This window comes from Furipterus horrens, unplaced genomic scaffold (genome assembly GCF_987537825.1).
Source record: "Furipterus horrens unplaced genomic scaffold, mFurHor1.1.pri manual_scaffold_2, whole genome shotgun sequence".
NCBI lineage: Eukaryota > Metazoa > Chordata > Mammalia > Chiroptera > Furipteridae > Furipterus > Furipterus horrens.
Genome location: NW_028327172.1, coordinates 54,307,331 through 54,322,518, shown reverse-complemented (window position 1 = coordinate 54,322,518; position 15,188 = coordinate 54,307,331). Strand labels below are relative to the sequence as shown.

Below are 15,188 nucleotides of genomic sequence, written 5' to 3'. Positions count from 1 at the left end.
TGGTTATATACTTCCATGCCTAGTGTTTCATCAGGTGACTTAATAAGAGAACACTGTCCAATGACAATAAGACTCTTTATAAGTGGTAGGTTTATCATCTGTACAGTGTTTCATCATAAGGCCATGTCGCATTTGAATTGTTTAGAGTTCTTCCCTTTTGGACTGTCATAATGTTTTTCACTTATTTTCCCCTGTAAATAATGCAGTATTAAACAGCTTTATGAATGAAACTTTCTTTTTCTTTTTTTAATTTTAAAAAAGATATCTTCTTGGCTGGTTTTGAATATTAGGATTATAACATTCCTACTGGGAACCTGCCTGCTTTGGGCCCTGAGGATGGCTGGACAGGACCCAAACCTCAGCAATTTTGGAGACCTTCACGGAGGGCTGAGCTGCTTGCTAAACAGCAATAAAAAGCTACTTCTTCAGATGAGCCATTAACTTGGGTTGAGAGTGGTGAAATTCTGAGGATGTTGATCAGCAGGCACTGTCAGTCTGAGAGTGTCTCACCTCACAGCGGGATCATGGAGGCCAGTGAGTGCTGTGCTCGAACTAAGAGAGGGAGGGAGGAGTGCAATGCACATTGCCTTGCTGGGGATGTTCACGTGTCTCAGTGGCAGTGCATCACCAGTGGGTTTTTAGCAGGGAGGTTGAAGGGGTCAATAGCTCTATTTGAATCTCATGTTCAGGTCTATTTATATCAGTTCTACTTATATCCAAAGTACAGCAAGGGTTTATGTCTTAAGTAGTTTCTTTTGCCCTTGAAAACACATCAGTGGTGAATATAATCTTCATTAGCAGAGTGTGAAAAACCCTTAGATTGCCTTATTTCTGTGGTCAGGAAAGCTTCTGCTCACCTGGCGGAGGTATCTCTGCTCTAGAAGCCCTTGATCATGATACAGTGTGGAGGGAACCTAATTAGGTAGGGCCTTGGAATCTCTCCTGCTTCTGCCATTCTGGAGTCTTGCTGCTGGTTTATAGCCCTGGTTCTAGAGCCAGACACATCTCAGCTTAAAAACCAGTCCCCATTACTGATTTGCTGTGTAACTCAGGCTACTTAATCGTGTGTGCCTCTCCCTGCTCCTCTGTAGCATGGATATATAATATCGACTTCTCAGAGTTGTTTTGAGGATTGGATAAACTGCTCTAGCAGTTTACACATATACCTGGTATATGACAAGGACACCTTAAATGAAGCAGTTTTTATTTTTATTAATGGATGGCCCAAATGATATCTAAATCAGTGTCCTTGTGTATGAAATTTCCATACACAGGCAGGTGGCTCTTCCTCAATGTCTGTCCTGTGACTGGCACTAACAGGCATTAGTAATTAGAAATAGCCCAAGGTGATAACATAGCTCTTACAGACTTTATTCTTTAGAACTTTCTCTTCTTTCTTATTTTCTGTTTACTTTTATTACCTACTTTGTGTCCAGTACTGTAAGTGCTGGGGATTTAAGTGACTAAAACACCATTTCACCATTTTTGGCCTCACGTTAGCTTGGTGGTCTAGTAGTTCCCAGATTACAAACCTATAAACATTTGAATTAAAGCATATCTGATGATACATCTCATTCACCTATGAAACACCCTAACAATTCATAGGCCAGAAGGCCTCTTTGTTCTCCCTTCAGTCTGATATCCAAATTACCTCCGTTTTGCCAGGAATCCCTTCTTGAAAGTATAGGTTCCACCTTGGCGAGTTCAGACAGGGTCTGCCAGTTTAGCACAGCTTCTAGGACTGGCTCTTCATAGCCAGTTCCTGATTCATTTAGGGGCTGGCTGGCATCAGGCACTGCCCCTCCCAGGGACAGAGATGAAAATCTGCATCTCCAATCCTGCAGACAGGATCCATCAGGACAAGCCTCTGCTCGGTGCCCTTAGCCAGATTTGAGGTCCATCTGTCCCATTTTGGCCTCTGAGTTTCCAGTTTCTGACAGGTCCATTTTGATATTCTGTTCCCTGTTCTGTGCTGTTTTGTTTCCTGAGCAAAGCCAGGATAACGTTATGTGTTGCATACAACCCTCAAAAAACAACAACAGAATAACAAGAGAAGGCACATTCTTGCCTTTGACATGGAAACCTCTAGAAATTTCAGTCTTGCATGAAAAGTATGATAGTTTTATGAAACTAGTTTTCCATTGCTATCCTGAGCCCCATCGTTGCATTTTTGGCTAATGTTTATCCTGCCATTCTCATGAATGGATTGGTCACTGAGAAGTCGTAATAGCAATGACATTTATGCCATGTGTTGTGATATTTTTATTCCTGTCTCCAGTGAACTTAGAGGGCAAAACCTCATTACCTAAGTAATGTTCTGAGTAGACAGGAAATAAACTCCCACGATTATTTGGAAGGATGCAAAGGGCTTGAAAACAGACAGACATAAATAGTAAAGAAACTTTTAAAATCTCATAGCACATCGGAGTTGAAAATGTTTTCATGGTTATTGAACCTACCTTCATTTACTTTAACAATGAGAAAACTTAAAGCCAAGTTAAAGTTTTGCACTGTGTTAGTTACATAGTGATTAACTGGAGGCAGAGGATATGGGTTTGAATTCAGCTCACCCTCTTATTAACTATGTGACCTTGGGCAGTCTATTTAACCTCTTTAAGCTTCAGTGTCCTTATCTATATGACAGGGAGTAATTATCTCAATCAAGCTTATAGAGCTGTTATACATTAAATGAGATAAGCTTGCCACCGGTTAGTGCACTTCAGTAAATATTGGCTATTAGGATGGAGTACAGAGCAGGGCAGGAACCAGTATGCCCTGAGCTGGACTGCAAAAAGAGGAGGCATTTTCCACAGGTTTCAGTGGTGGGTGAGGATATTCCAGGAAGAAAGGACACAAACAGAGGCTGGAAATTGAGGATCATAAAGGGGACATTGGGAGTGATCCAGCTTGGCTCTGTCTTGTGTTGCATGAATCCAAGAAGGGAGTGGAAGACTCTGAAAAAGTAGCTGAAACTTATCATAGATGGTCTTGAATGCCAGGACATGTAATTTAAACTTCAATGATTAATCTGGGAGGAGGAGGGAGGTCAGTAGATGGCCTAGTTGGTGTGCGTGTGTGTTGTGTGTGAAATAAGAGAGACAGAGAGATGATTAGACCTGGGCTAAGAGAGAGGAGCTGTGTGATGGGGTACAGAAGGGGGATGCCTTCTTTTTAAACAGGGGAAGTATGGGAGGTTGTTGGCAATGTATATACAAATATGCCTCCCTCTGCCCTGGCAATTCTATTTTAGAAAATATTCAGAAGCAATGGTTTAAAACTAACAAACTTCAACATAGATCACCGAGTGCTAAAATAATTTTTAAAGTATAAAATATGTTATTATGATCTCATTTTAAAAAGTTACATGTGTGAAGAATGTCTTCATTCATAAGAGTTCCAACACAATTTCAACCACAATGTTAACAATTATTGTCTTTGCGAGGTTGTGTTATAGGTGATTTTTTATTGTAGTAAAATATACATAACTTAAAATTTGCCATTTGAACCATTTTTGAGTGTTCAGCTCTATGTTATTGAGTACAGTTCACGTCGTTGTGCAGCCATCACCATTTTCCATATCTAGAATATAGGTGATTTTTCTTTATTCTTCATACTTTTATATATTGCTTGATTATTTAAATTTTATAACCAAAAAAGCAATTTAGTTAAAAAAAAATACAAAGGGGGGCTCTGGCCAGGTGGCTCAGTTGGTTGGAGTGTCATCCTGTTCACTAAAAGCCTGCAGGTTTGATTTCTGGTCAGGGCACATACCTAGGCTGCAGGTTCGATCCCCTGTTGGGGTGTGTACAGGAGGCATCTGGTGAATGTTTCTCTCTTTTGCTCTCTCAAATTAAAAAAAAATATCCTTGGGTGAGGATAAAAAAATACAAAAAGAGGATTGGAGATTAATGTAGGATAATTTCTGTGATGTGGGAAAGTATATCCTGACTCAAGATTGTGATAGTTGGAATGAAAAGGAAGTATAAGGACTGAGAGAAGGCCTAACTGTCGAATATTTTTATTTACAGTGTTTTATCCCCTTGGATTAGAGCTGCTAATAGAGGCAAATTTGGCATGCCCAGTTGATGGTAACTCGCCTCAGGACGTCGGGACCTGTAGGCTCCTGGTGTGAACCAGTTGATTATAGGAGCATGAAAAACACGGCTAAACCACCAGATCCCTGATCAAACTGGTGATCCCTGCTGAAGCTGGTCCTACCAACATCAGGAAACCAACAGTCTCAAATCCGGTTAGGGCTCCATATGTGAGAAAAACATAGAGGCAGAACTTCCATTAACGTATAGCTGACTCTGGGAGATCCTTGCTTTGTTTCAGCATCAAGAATTTCAAACTCAATTTTATGCTGCTTACATCTGGATTCCCTGATATCCAAATTCCTTAACTTACAGGAGCCTTTGTTGCAAAACATTCACCAAAGGTCTCAAAGTTACAAAACATAAAATGGCTTTTAAAAAAATTCTCTGCAACAGGCAGGCCTCAATGCTACTGGTCTAAAAGTGACGATTTAAAGTACTTCAGCATTTTTATCTTTTCATATACTCTGTCTTATTAGGTATATTTATTCTGTAATGTGAAAGCCAGATCTTCCTGGGAGATAAGAAAAAAGGAAGCTCCATAAGGAAGCATCCTTCAGTTAGAAATGCATGGTTTATGTAGGGACGTTTCTAAGGTTCCCCGCCTTTCAGCAGAGGTTTAATGAAGCCGACCACGTGAAAGCACAGTTGCTCTTGTGGATGCGAGAAGGAATATGACAGGGTGTCTGCCCTGCAGGAGCTCATGATTTAGGATTTGGATTGTAGTCAAAGCAAATACTCATGTACACGTCCTCATACAAGAGCTGCTGAAGCGTGCTATTGAGTTCACAGTGCTTGGATGGGTGGGGTTCTTCCTGGGTGACTGGCTAAGGAGCATCTGTAGGGATGAAGCTGGCCTTGAGCCTTGTAGCGTGGGTAACTTTGACAAGTTGGATATGCACAGAAGGGGTGTTTTGAATGGAAAGAACAGCCCAAGTCAAAGTGCAGAATTAGAGATATATGGCATGGTGTTTGGATAATGTCTTTTCTTGCCTCCTCCCCAAAGCAGAATTGGAGTCATTTACTATGGGATGATCACGGGAAACGTTAGTAGGGGTTTAAGGAAGGGAGGCCGGGAAAGGAAAGAAATCAGTAAAGGGTGTGTTATGAAGCCAATGACCACTGTGAGCCGGTGGAGCTCAGCCCCCCTGGGGAGCTCTGAGAAACTGTTGGTAATGCGCCTAAGAATGATCCCAACTAAAGGCCAAGGAAGCCCTTGTCCACAGCTCTCAGCTGCCATTGGTTGAAGACTACTTTTGGAGCATTGACACTCAGCTTGCCATGCACAGGTGCAGTGTGCTTCTGCGGCCGGAGTAAAAATTATCGGGTATTTGTAGTTAGAGCTTTCAGCATGTATTACAAAAGGAAGAGAATAGAATGTTGAGGTACCTTGGTTAAATAAGTGATCAGTGGTGGCATCAATGGAAGTAACTGAGAAAGAGAAGAGAGAATGCCATGCAGTGTCTTGGGAGTCACTGAGGAGAGTTTCAATAAGGAGGGAAAATAACGTTTTGCTAAAAGCGTAGTGCTATTTGTGCTTTCAAACACCAAACTATTCAAATACGTTTGTCTTGACCCGAGCGATGTAATGGATAGGCTTGCTCTGTAAATTGGTTCTAGCTTGGGCTCTGCTACTAGCTAGTTATGTGACCTGAGGCAGCTGCCTGAGCCTTTCTGGGCCTCAGGCTCCTGTGTGTACAATGAGGTTGCTGTTTCCAATCTCTTCCAGTGCAAAAATGCAGTTTGTATGGATTCAAAAATGTGGTCTGACTCCTAACTCACTGCTTGTTGTTTATTAAACTCATAAGTGTATGGCATGTTAAACAGAGAAGTAATCTAATTTCACACTTAAATAAAGTGCTAATTCAAATTAATTTTGAAATTAAGTGTTCATAGAATAAATTTGGTGGGACTAATAAATGAACTCTCAAGCATTCCTTCCCATCCCTGCCCATCCTCTGAACCCTTTGCATTTTCTCTGTCTGCTAGTGTTCTTCTACTTCATCTTGGACTTTAGAAATATTTTTTATTTAGTGTTGGTTTATTTTTATTTATGGCAGTTTTGGAGCAGGAATTATATCTGTTTGCCTGACAGAATTTTTACATGGAGCATGTGTTTGAAAGATTAATATAAGCAGTTGCTTCTGAAACAATTTAATCTTGCTTTCCATAGTAACGAAAAATGAATAATCAAAAGCTGTAAATTGTGTCTGGAAGATAATAAATACTTTGAAAGCATTTTAGTGCTGACTGTGAATTATAGCTGACTTCCAAATCAGGAGGTGTTAGTATGACCAATTGCAACTCCACAGTGGGTGCCGGCCTTTAATATCGGTCTTCAGCTACTTGATTCATTTCATTGCTCCCTATCAGAACCTGGAGGATCTGTTGTCTGTCTCACTGATTTAAGACGAAAAATGGCATCTCATACCAATTACGGGAGCCTGTTTTTAAATCACCATAAAGCAGTCTTTGTCTCCTTCTGTCCCTTGACCAACACACAGACACAAGTAGAGCTGGGTTAGGATTTGAAATATAAGTAGTAACAACCAGCTTAATTCTTGATCTAGTCACTATAGATGGGGAAACTCTTAGGAGTGTATTTTATCCAAAACTTCATTAATTTCCTGGGTATGGATGCTACTTAAATATAAACTCTACGAAGATCTCTTAGAAGCTTACTCTTACCTTCAACTACCTCACCTTTAACTACCTCACCTTTTGCAGGCACATTCATGACCCAGGAATTATTCTAGAAATGATGTTTTGAAAACTAGTGCACCTCTTTAATCAGGCATTTGGTGAGGTAGTGAAGTCCGGAAATAAATTATAGGCTTTTCGCTATGCAAAACTTTGGAAATATATTTGTGCACCTGTGATGTTCAGATTGTTATGTGTGGTGCCACCAAAAATAAATTAAAAGAGATTTATACTCTCTCTCTGTCTAGAAGAAACTGAAAAATTACTTGGCAAATGTAGACTTCATGCACTTTACAAAACAGTGGTCAGACACAGGCACCTGGAGTTTCCTGCAGAGCTGATGGCAAAAGGAATCAAGACGTGAGTCTGGTCAAGCTCCTTCACTGTGTGCATTTGCCTGCATTTAGCGTGTTTATATCCACCTGCTGCTCTGGTTCCCTGGGAGGCCATATTTTCACACTGCTTGACCAAAAAGTAGGGTGTGTCTTCCTTCTCTGATTAAGCTTGACAGGGAATTGTCCCTGTCTTGTGTAGTAAAATGACCCCCCAACTGCACCTTTAAAGACCTGAGGTTTAGCTTTTCCATGCTACCTATTAGCTGATATTCTTGAGCTGAGATGATTGACCTCACTGAGCCTTAGCATCCTCTAAAATTCACATAAAACTTCCTTTTTCTATTTTCAAAAAATGTTTCTAATAACAGAAGATACACACAGACACACACATATATATATGCACTCTACAGTATACACACACACACACACACTCTACAGTGATATACAAACACCAGTAAGGGGCTGCTTATTAATCAACATGCAACATTTTCCTCTTTTATGTCTGTTTTGATTCTATAATTAATTGTAAACATAACTATGTAAAAGGTTTAGTCAAGAAAATGTTCATGTCTTGTACATTTGTACAAGTTTGTGTTTTCAAACCTAGAGATGTAATTCTGCAATCTCCTAAATCAGTGAGAGAAAAATCAAGTCAGCAAATCAGTCTTTTGAGAGAGCAGAGGCTCTTCCTAGAAGCAAGTTGCTTCTAAAAATAATCTTTCTTAATTTGGCACAGCTGTTGGGCAGCAAGGCTGGGATGTGAGTAGCCGCAAGTCTCCAAATGCTCTGTATTGTCAAATGCTTGCAGCGCTACTGAGAAAAATTTTGGCATATGTGTTTTGTTTTAACAACTAGCTTACAGCATGCTATTTAAAAAATTTGTTTTTATAGAATATTCTTGTTCTCCTGGATTCTTTTGAACTGTTGCCAGTGGGTGATTTAAGCCCTTGACTTGGCCCTGAGAACAGAAGTTGAAAACCAAAGATGAATAGCCATGTGGTCTCTTACACATGAGAATTGTCCAGTTAATATTTCAAGTCGCCAAGGCCAGTCTAGAAGAAAACATGTATTTTATTTTTGTTCTGAAACATTACATTTTGAGATATTTCCTGGAGGGCTTTGCAAGAAGCCAATCTATTGTATGTGGGAAGATGGCTTTTTCTTAATGAGCTCTTTACCTTTAATCACCTGTTCCAAAGTGTCATGCTATTGATGGTGGAAAAGGAGAAAGAGGAAAAAGAGGAGGAGGAAGAGAACGAGATCATAATGATGCTCTCCAAATTATTTATTCTGTTATGATTTACAAAGTGATTTTATGTGTTAGTATCTAATTTAACATTTAAAACAGCCCAGTGAGAGAGTTGATATCACAGTGAAGAAACAGGTTTTTTTTTAAAGATATTATTTCCTGCGTGTGTGTCATACATCTTAAACAAATGACAGGGCTGGAGCAAGAACTTCTGATTCAAAGTCTGACATTTTTTCTACCAAACAGTTTATCCCATATATGCATTCATAGCTCTATAAATACAATATGGACTTTAAAATGCAAGCTAGTCTGTTTATAAAATACCTTGAACCCCTGTGCCCTGCCCAGAGTGAGTGCTATATATTTATTTGATAAATAAATGAAATAAAAATTGTGTTATGAGAAGAAAGAATGAAACATAGATCATTGTTAGAGTTCATCTTCAACACAGATAGAACAAGTCCACCAGTTTCCCTAGAACAAAGATACTTGAATGATGTTAATGAATATTATGAGGATAAAATCATGCACACAGATTTTTAAGAATGGATTACTCAGCTTTTCAGAAGTCAGTTAAGAATGATCAGTACATCTTAATTTTGGCAGCTGTCAGTGCACAAGCCTCTTCTCTTTCTTAAAGATACACCAATAGGAAATTAGCAGAAACTGAAATATAATGACTACACCTGTTCAATGCCCTCTGTCTTAGAAGGAAAAGGTTCTGTCATTTCGATGGAACATAATCAAATTCAATGGCCACAAATGCTTAGGGGCTGAATTATGTGCCCCCCCCCAAAAGAAAGTCATATGTTGAATTCCTACCCTCCTGTAATTTCAGAATGTATTTGGAGATAGGGTTGTTAAAGCTAATTTAAATTAGAACGAGGCCATTAGGATGGACCCTAATGCAATCTGGTGTAATTTAGCTACAGATACACACAGAGGGACAACAAGGTGGAGACACAAGGAGAAGACAAGTCAAGGACAGAGGCCTCAGAATAAACCAACTTTGCTGACACCTTGATCTTGAACTTCTCAGTCTCCAGAACTGTGAGAACATAAAATCTGTGGTTTAAGTCATCCATCCTGCGGTGCTTTGTTACTGCAGCCCTAGCAAACTAACGAACTGTTTTACGTCAGAAGCTCTCAAATCTGTCTGTATTTTAGAATCACTTTAATTTTTTTTTTTTTTTTTTTTTTCCTTTTCCACGATGTCAGTGCTCAGGGCTCCATCCCACAGCAGCGGAATCAGAATTGCAGAGAATGGAGTCTGGATGGCTGTGTTTTTTAAAACTTTCCAGGAAATCTTGATACAGTTTAGGTTGAGAACTACTACTGATTTACATTTTCTTTCCAGGAGCGTTCCCAGTTGGTTCCTTTCAAGGAGGGAAAACAAATCCTTCACCCACTGGGTTGTTGAGGCTCATTAATTACAGAGCAGAGAAGCAGCTTTTTGGCTCCTTCTTGAACCTCTGTCTGGTTTGGCCTTCTTGCCTCCACTCCAGCCTCCACCATGTCCACAAGGATGACCCAGAAGACCACCTACAAAGTGTCCACCTCTGGCCCCCGGGCCTTCAGCAGCCGCTCATACTCTAGTGGGCCCAGCATCAGCTCCTCGGCCTTTTCCCGGGTGGGCAGCGCCTACCGGGTTGGCCTGGGCGCCAACATGAATCTGGCTGGAGGTTTCGGCGGAGCGGGTAGTATAGGGTCCATCAAAGCCGTCCAAGTGAACCAGAGCCTGCTCAGCCCCCTGAAGCTGGAGGTGGACCCCAACATCCAGGCCGTGCGCAACCAGGAGAAGGAGCAGATCAAGACCCTCAACAACAAGTTTGCTTCCTTTATCGATAAGGTGCGGAGCCTGGAGCAGCAGAATAAGATTCTGGAGACCAAGTGGACTCTTCTGCAGCAGCAGAAGACGACTCGCAGTAACATGGACAATATGTTCGAGAACTACATCAACAACCTTAGGCGGCAGCTGGAAACACTGTCCCAGGAGAAACTGAGATTGGAGGCGGAGTTTGGCAACATGCAGGGCATGGTGGAGGACTTGAAGAATAAGTATGAGGATGAGATCAACAAGCGCACAGAGATGGAGAATGAATTTGTCCTCATCAAGAAGGATGTGGATGTAGCTTACATGAACAAGGTAGAGCTGGAGTCCCGCCTGGAAGGACTGACCGATGAGATCAACTTCTACAGGCAGCTGTATGAAGAGGAGATTCGTGAGCTGCAGTCCCAGATCTCCGACACGTCCGTGGTGCTGTCCATGGACAACAGCCGCTCCCTGGACCTGGACAGCATCATTGCCGAGGTCAAGGCCCAGTACGAGGAGATTGCCAACCGCAGCCGGGCTGAGGCTGAGACCATGTACCAGATCAAGTATGAAGAGCTGCAGACATTGGCTGGGAAGCATGGGGATGACCTGCGTCGCACCAAGACGGAGATTTCTGAGATGAATCGGAGCATCAGCCGCATCCAGGCTGAGATTGATGGCCTCAAAGGCCAGAGGACTGCCCTGGAGGCCTCCATCGCTGACGCCGAGCAGCGTGGGGAGCTGGCCGTCAAGGATGCTCAGGCCAAGGTGGCTGAGCTGGAAGCTGCTCTGAGAACCGCGAAGCAGGACATGGCCCGGCAGCTGCGTGAATACCAGGAGCTCATGAACGTCAAGCTGGCCCTGGACGTGGAGATCGCCACCTACCGCAAGCTGCTGGAGGGCGAGGAGAGCCGGCTGGAGTCTGGGATGCAGAACATGAGTATCCATACCAAGACCACCAGTGGCTACTCAGGTGCGCTGAGCCCAGTTTATAGCAACCTCAACTACGGCATGGGCTTCCAGGCCAGCTTGGGCTCTGGCGGGAGCTCTGGCTCCTTCAGCCGCACCAGCTCCAGCTCCTCCAAGACGGTGGTTGTGAAGAAGATTGAGACCCGCGATGGGAAGCTGGTGTCTGAGTCATCTGATGTCCTGCCCAAGTGAATGACTGCTGCTGATGGGCTCCGAGCTGCTGCTGCGCAGGGGGGCGGAGGGCACAGGAGGCCCACCTGAAGCTCAGCCCTACCCAGTCCTCAGCTCGCCCTTGGGGTGGGGGAGTTTACTGCCTTTTCCCCATGTCCCTGACTAGAGGCCAAATCAAGTGTTTTCCTTTTTCCCCAAAATAAAGTCTCACCTAGTTCTGCCAAAAAAAAAAAAAAAAAAAAAAAAAAAAATTACAGAGCAAAGGAAAACATGCCAGTGGATCAGGAATGGCCCAACCTGGATGATCCTTAGAATCATCCTTAGGATCATTTGAGTATTTGTTTAAAAATGTGAGTTCATAGAAATTCTGATTCATGAATCTTTGGAGTACTGGGATGGGGCAGGAGTTTATATATTTAAGATAGTCTATAAGTGATTCTGCTGCTATATTAGATTCAGACTGGTCTAACATTTAGTTTTATGTGTGTTTATGTATGTATGTATTGGGTTGGCCAAAAAGTTCATTTCGCTTTTTCCATACAATAGCTCTAGTAGTGCTTAGTTGTCTTTAACTTCACTTGAAACAAATCATATCAGTGTGCATTTTTTAAAAAGTTATCAAAATTGGTGACTTTTTGTGTAGCAATTTTATATTGAAGATGGAAAAAGATATGCAACATTTTCAGCATATAATGCTTTATTATTTCAGGAAAGGTAAAAACACAACTGAAACACACATGAAAAATATATTGCGTGGTGCATGGAGAAGGTGCTGTGACTGATCAAATATGTAAAAAATAGTTTGTGAAGTTTCTTGGTACTATTGACATTTTGGCCAAATAATTCTTTGCTATGGAGCTGTCTTATGGATTGGAAGATATTTATCAGCACCCCTGGCTTCTACCCACAAGAAGCCCATAGCAGGGGATAGCCAACATAGTCAAAATATCCAAATCAATAAAATTATTGATGAAAATGAAAAATGTGTCTTTTATTTTACAGAAAAACTGAACGGACTTTTTGGCCAACCCAATATGTATGTATGTATGTATGTATGTAAGTATGTATGTATATATGTATTGTCTTCAATAAGAAAAAATTACCTATAATTGCACCAGTAAGGAGCCTGTTCAAGCTTCTGGTCTGTGATTGTTTCCTGGGGTCCTTTTCCTTTATTAGACAGTTCAATGATGAGAGTATTAAGGACACTGGGAGTGATTTTCATAAGTAGATGTAGAATTTCACAGTCAGTGTTCTATAGTAATGACCTCAATTTAATCAGTATTTTCTCTTTCTAAAACCTGCTGTTAGGGCAAAAGGTCTGATGCTAAACAAATTATGTTATTCACAATTGAACTGTAAACTGAACTAATTCATTTGTTTGCTAATGATCCCTCCTTATGAATACACAAATCAGCCTCTTTGAGGAGTTTACCTGTTCTGTACAGTTATCATATACAACATTTCATTGACCTGAGGTCACTAATCCCCAGTGAAGCAAATAAGATCAGGTTAACAATTTCAAAAAGGCCTATGGAAAATCAAAGTAAATGTCAAAATAATAACTGACATGTGTCATGAATGATATGTGCTTATATTCATAATCTTAAAACAACCCTGTGTGTTAATGCCAGTATCCCCATTTTACAGATGCAAAAATTGAGGCCAGGGCAGAGGTGTCAGGTAACTCACCTAAAATCTTGGAGCTAGGAAGTGGTAGAGGCAGTTTGTTTTCAGAGCCTATGCTCTTGACAATTATTATTCTTATCCAGCCCTAAACTTACCCATCAATTCCTCCAGGAGCCCTTTTCTCATACTCTTGTTCTCTTTCAGAACTAATTCCAGCAAGCTTGGCTTTTAGCTTTCCTAACCAATATCAGATCAGAACGGGCTTTCCAATCAAAAAGCCAAGGTAAGAAATTAGGAAATAGATAATTTTAGGTTGATTGGTTCCTTTACACAATTATTTTCACTTACAAACAAATAATGTAGTATGATTTTCTTGAATATAGTGGTTTTTTGGTAATAATCTTATGTATTAAAGTATAAAAATATCCATATATGAATAGCCTGTATTTAAAAGTCCACCTTAATACAAAAACCATTTTCATTTTCCTTACTATGTCATAGTCTTCGACCTGCTTGTATTTTCCTGTCATTGCAAATGGAATGCATATATCTTCTGTATTCAGGGTTTCACCTATGCAAGACATTTTCTGTAGGTCCAAGTAGGTCCAGGTAGCCATCAGAGTAAAATGGTTCTTTGAGTTGCTATGCCTGGATTCGCAATCATATGTCTTAGAATTTTCAGCATTTTCTATCTCTTAAGTTCACCTAGAGTATAGGTTTTGGGGGTTTGACAACTCTGTCTAAAACTAATCTCTAAGTCTTTTGAGCTTGCTATGCCATAGAACACATTAGGTAGCCAATAAATGTTGACTGAATGTAGCCTGTAATTGTTATTAACATATTCTCTAACTAGAAATGCCATACACACATGCAATGTGTATACCCGAAGGTATCCAGCCATGTAGTATGAAAAAATAGAGACGTTTATTGAAGAAGATACAAGATACAAGAAACATTGTACATAGGACAATGACACCTCAATCCCCTTCAAAGTAGGCACCTTGGGACCCCACACAGTTCTCACAATTGCCATCAGCTGCCCCATCATATTTTCCTGAATCTTATCAATGGTCTGAAATCTCTTCCCTTTCAAAGGAGATTTTAGTTTTGGGAAAAACTAGAAGTCGCAGGGCCCAAATCTGGGCTATAGGGAGACCGAGCCACCTGGGTGATTTGATATTTCACCAAAAACCTCTGCATGAGATGTGATGCATGAGTGGGTGCATTGTCCTAATGAAGCTGCCAATCACCATTTGCCCACAGCTGTGGCCTTCTGAGTTGGGCAAACATAGGCTTACATTTGTTCGTACCTTAATACAGTAATTAGCCCTGGCCAGTTGGGTCAGTTGGTTGAGTGTGTCCTGTGTACCAAGGGATTGCAGATTCAATCCCCAGTCAGGGCACATGTGGGAAGCAACCCATTTATGTTTCTCTTGGGTCAGTGTTTTTCTCTCTCTTCTTTCTTCCCTCTCCTCTCCCCTCCTCTCCTCTCCTCACTCTTTTTCTCTCTCTGAAACCAATGGGTATATCCTCAGGTGAGGATTAAAAAAAGAAAGAAAATAATACAATGATTAATAAACAATATAAGATTAAACTGTGTTTTGTGTACTCAAAACTGTAAACCAATTTTTACCCACTCCTTTAGGTACAATGAGGATAGGACACAGTAAATTTTCCCCAGTATTTTTTGGAAAATGACAAAACAGCGCTTCATTTTGCTGAATCTGGGTGAGCATTTCTTGTGTAAGTTGCCAGAACAAGTGTCTCCGTGTAAGCACATCCATCTACAGCAGTCAGACAGGACCAGGAATCAGAGATGTAGAAACATTTCTGGAAGGAGAAGTAGAAACAAAAGAACTGGAATGGCTTCTTTTATTCAAGGCTAATCCCGTGAAGAGTGGGAGGGAGAATATTATAGTCAGGCCTGTCTAGAATACTTATACTTTACAAAGGGTAGATACTGAATAAAATCTCTCAAACCCAGTGACAGGCAGGAAAGATCAAGAATGAGGTTCAAACTGACTTAAAACAAAAGCTCATTCCAGAGCTAGGGGGAGGACTTGGGGAGATGGCCAAATGAAGTCACTCTGGAACTGGATGGCCTGGGCTTGGCTTCTGGCTCAGCCACTAATTAGGTGTATGACCTGGACAAGTCTTTTTGCCTTTCTGGGGTCAATTCACTTAATTATAAAGTGGGGGTAAAGATAGCACTTACCTTCTGAGGTTGT

The 15,188-nt window shown here is 41.0% G+C and overlaps 1 protein-coding gene and 1 pseudogene across 3 annotated transcripts in view; both read left to right on the top strand.

The window, feature by feature from the left end:
- The window catches only part of FAT3 (FAT atypical cadherin 3), a 516,537-nt gene that overhangs the window by 65,577 nt on the left and 435,772 nt on the right, over positions 1 to 15,188 (top strand). The gene's annotated exons all lie outside the window — the stretch shown is intronic.
- On the top strand, positions 9,829 to 11,540 carry LOC150018586 (keratin, type II cytoskeletal 8 pseudogene; annotated as a pseudogene).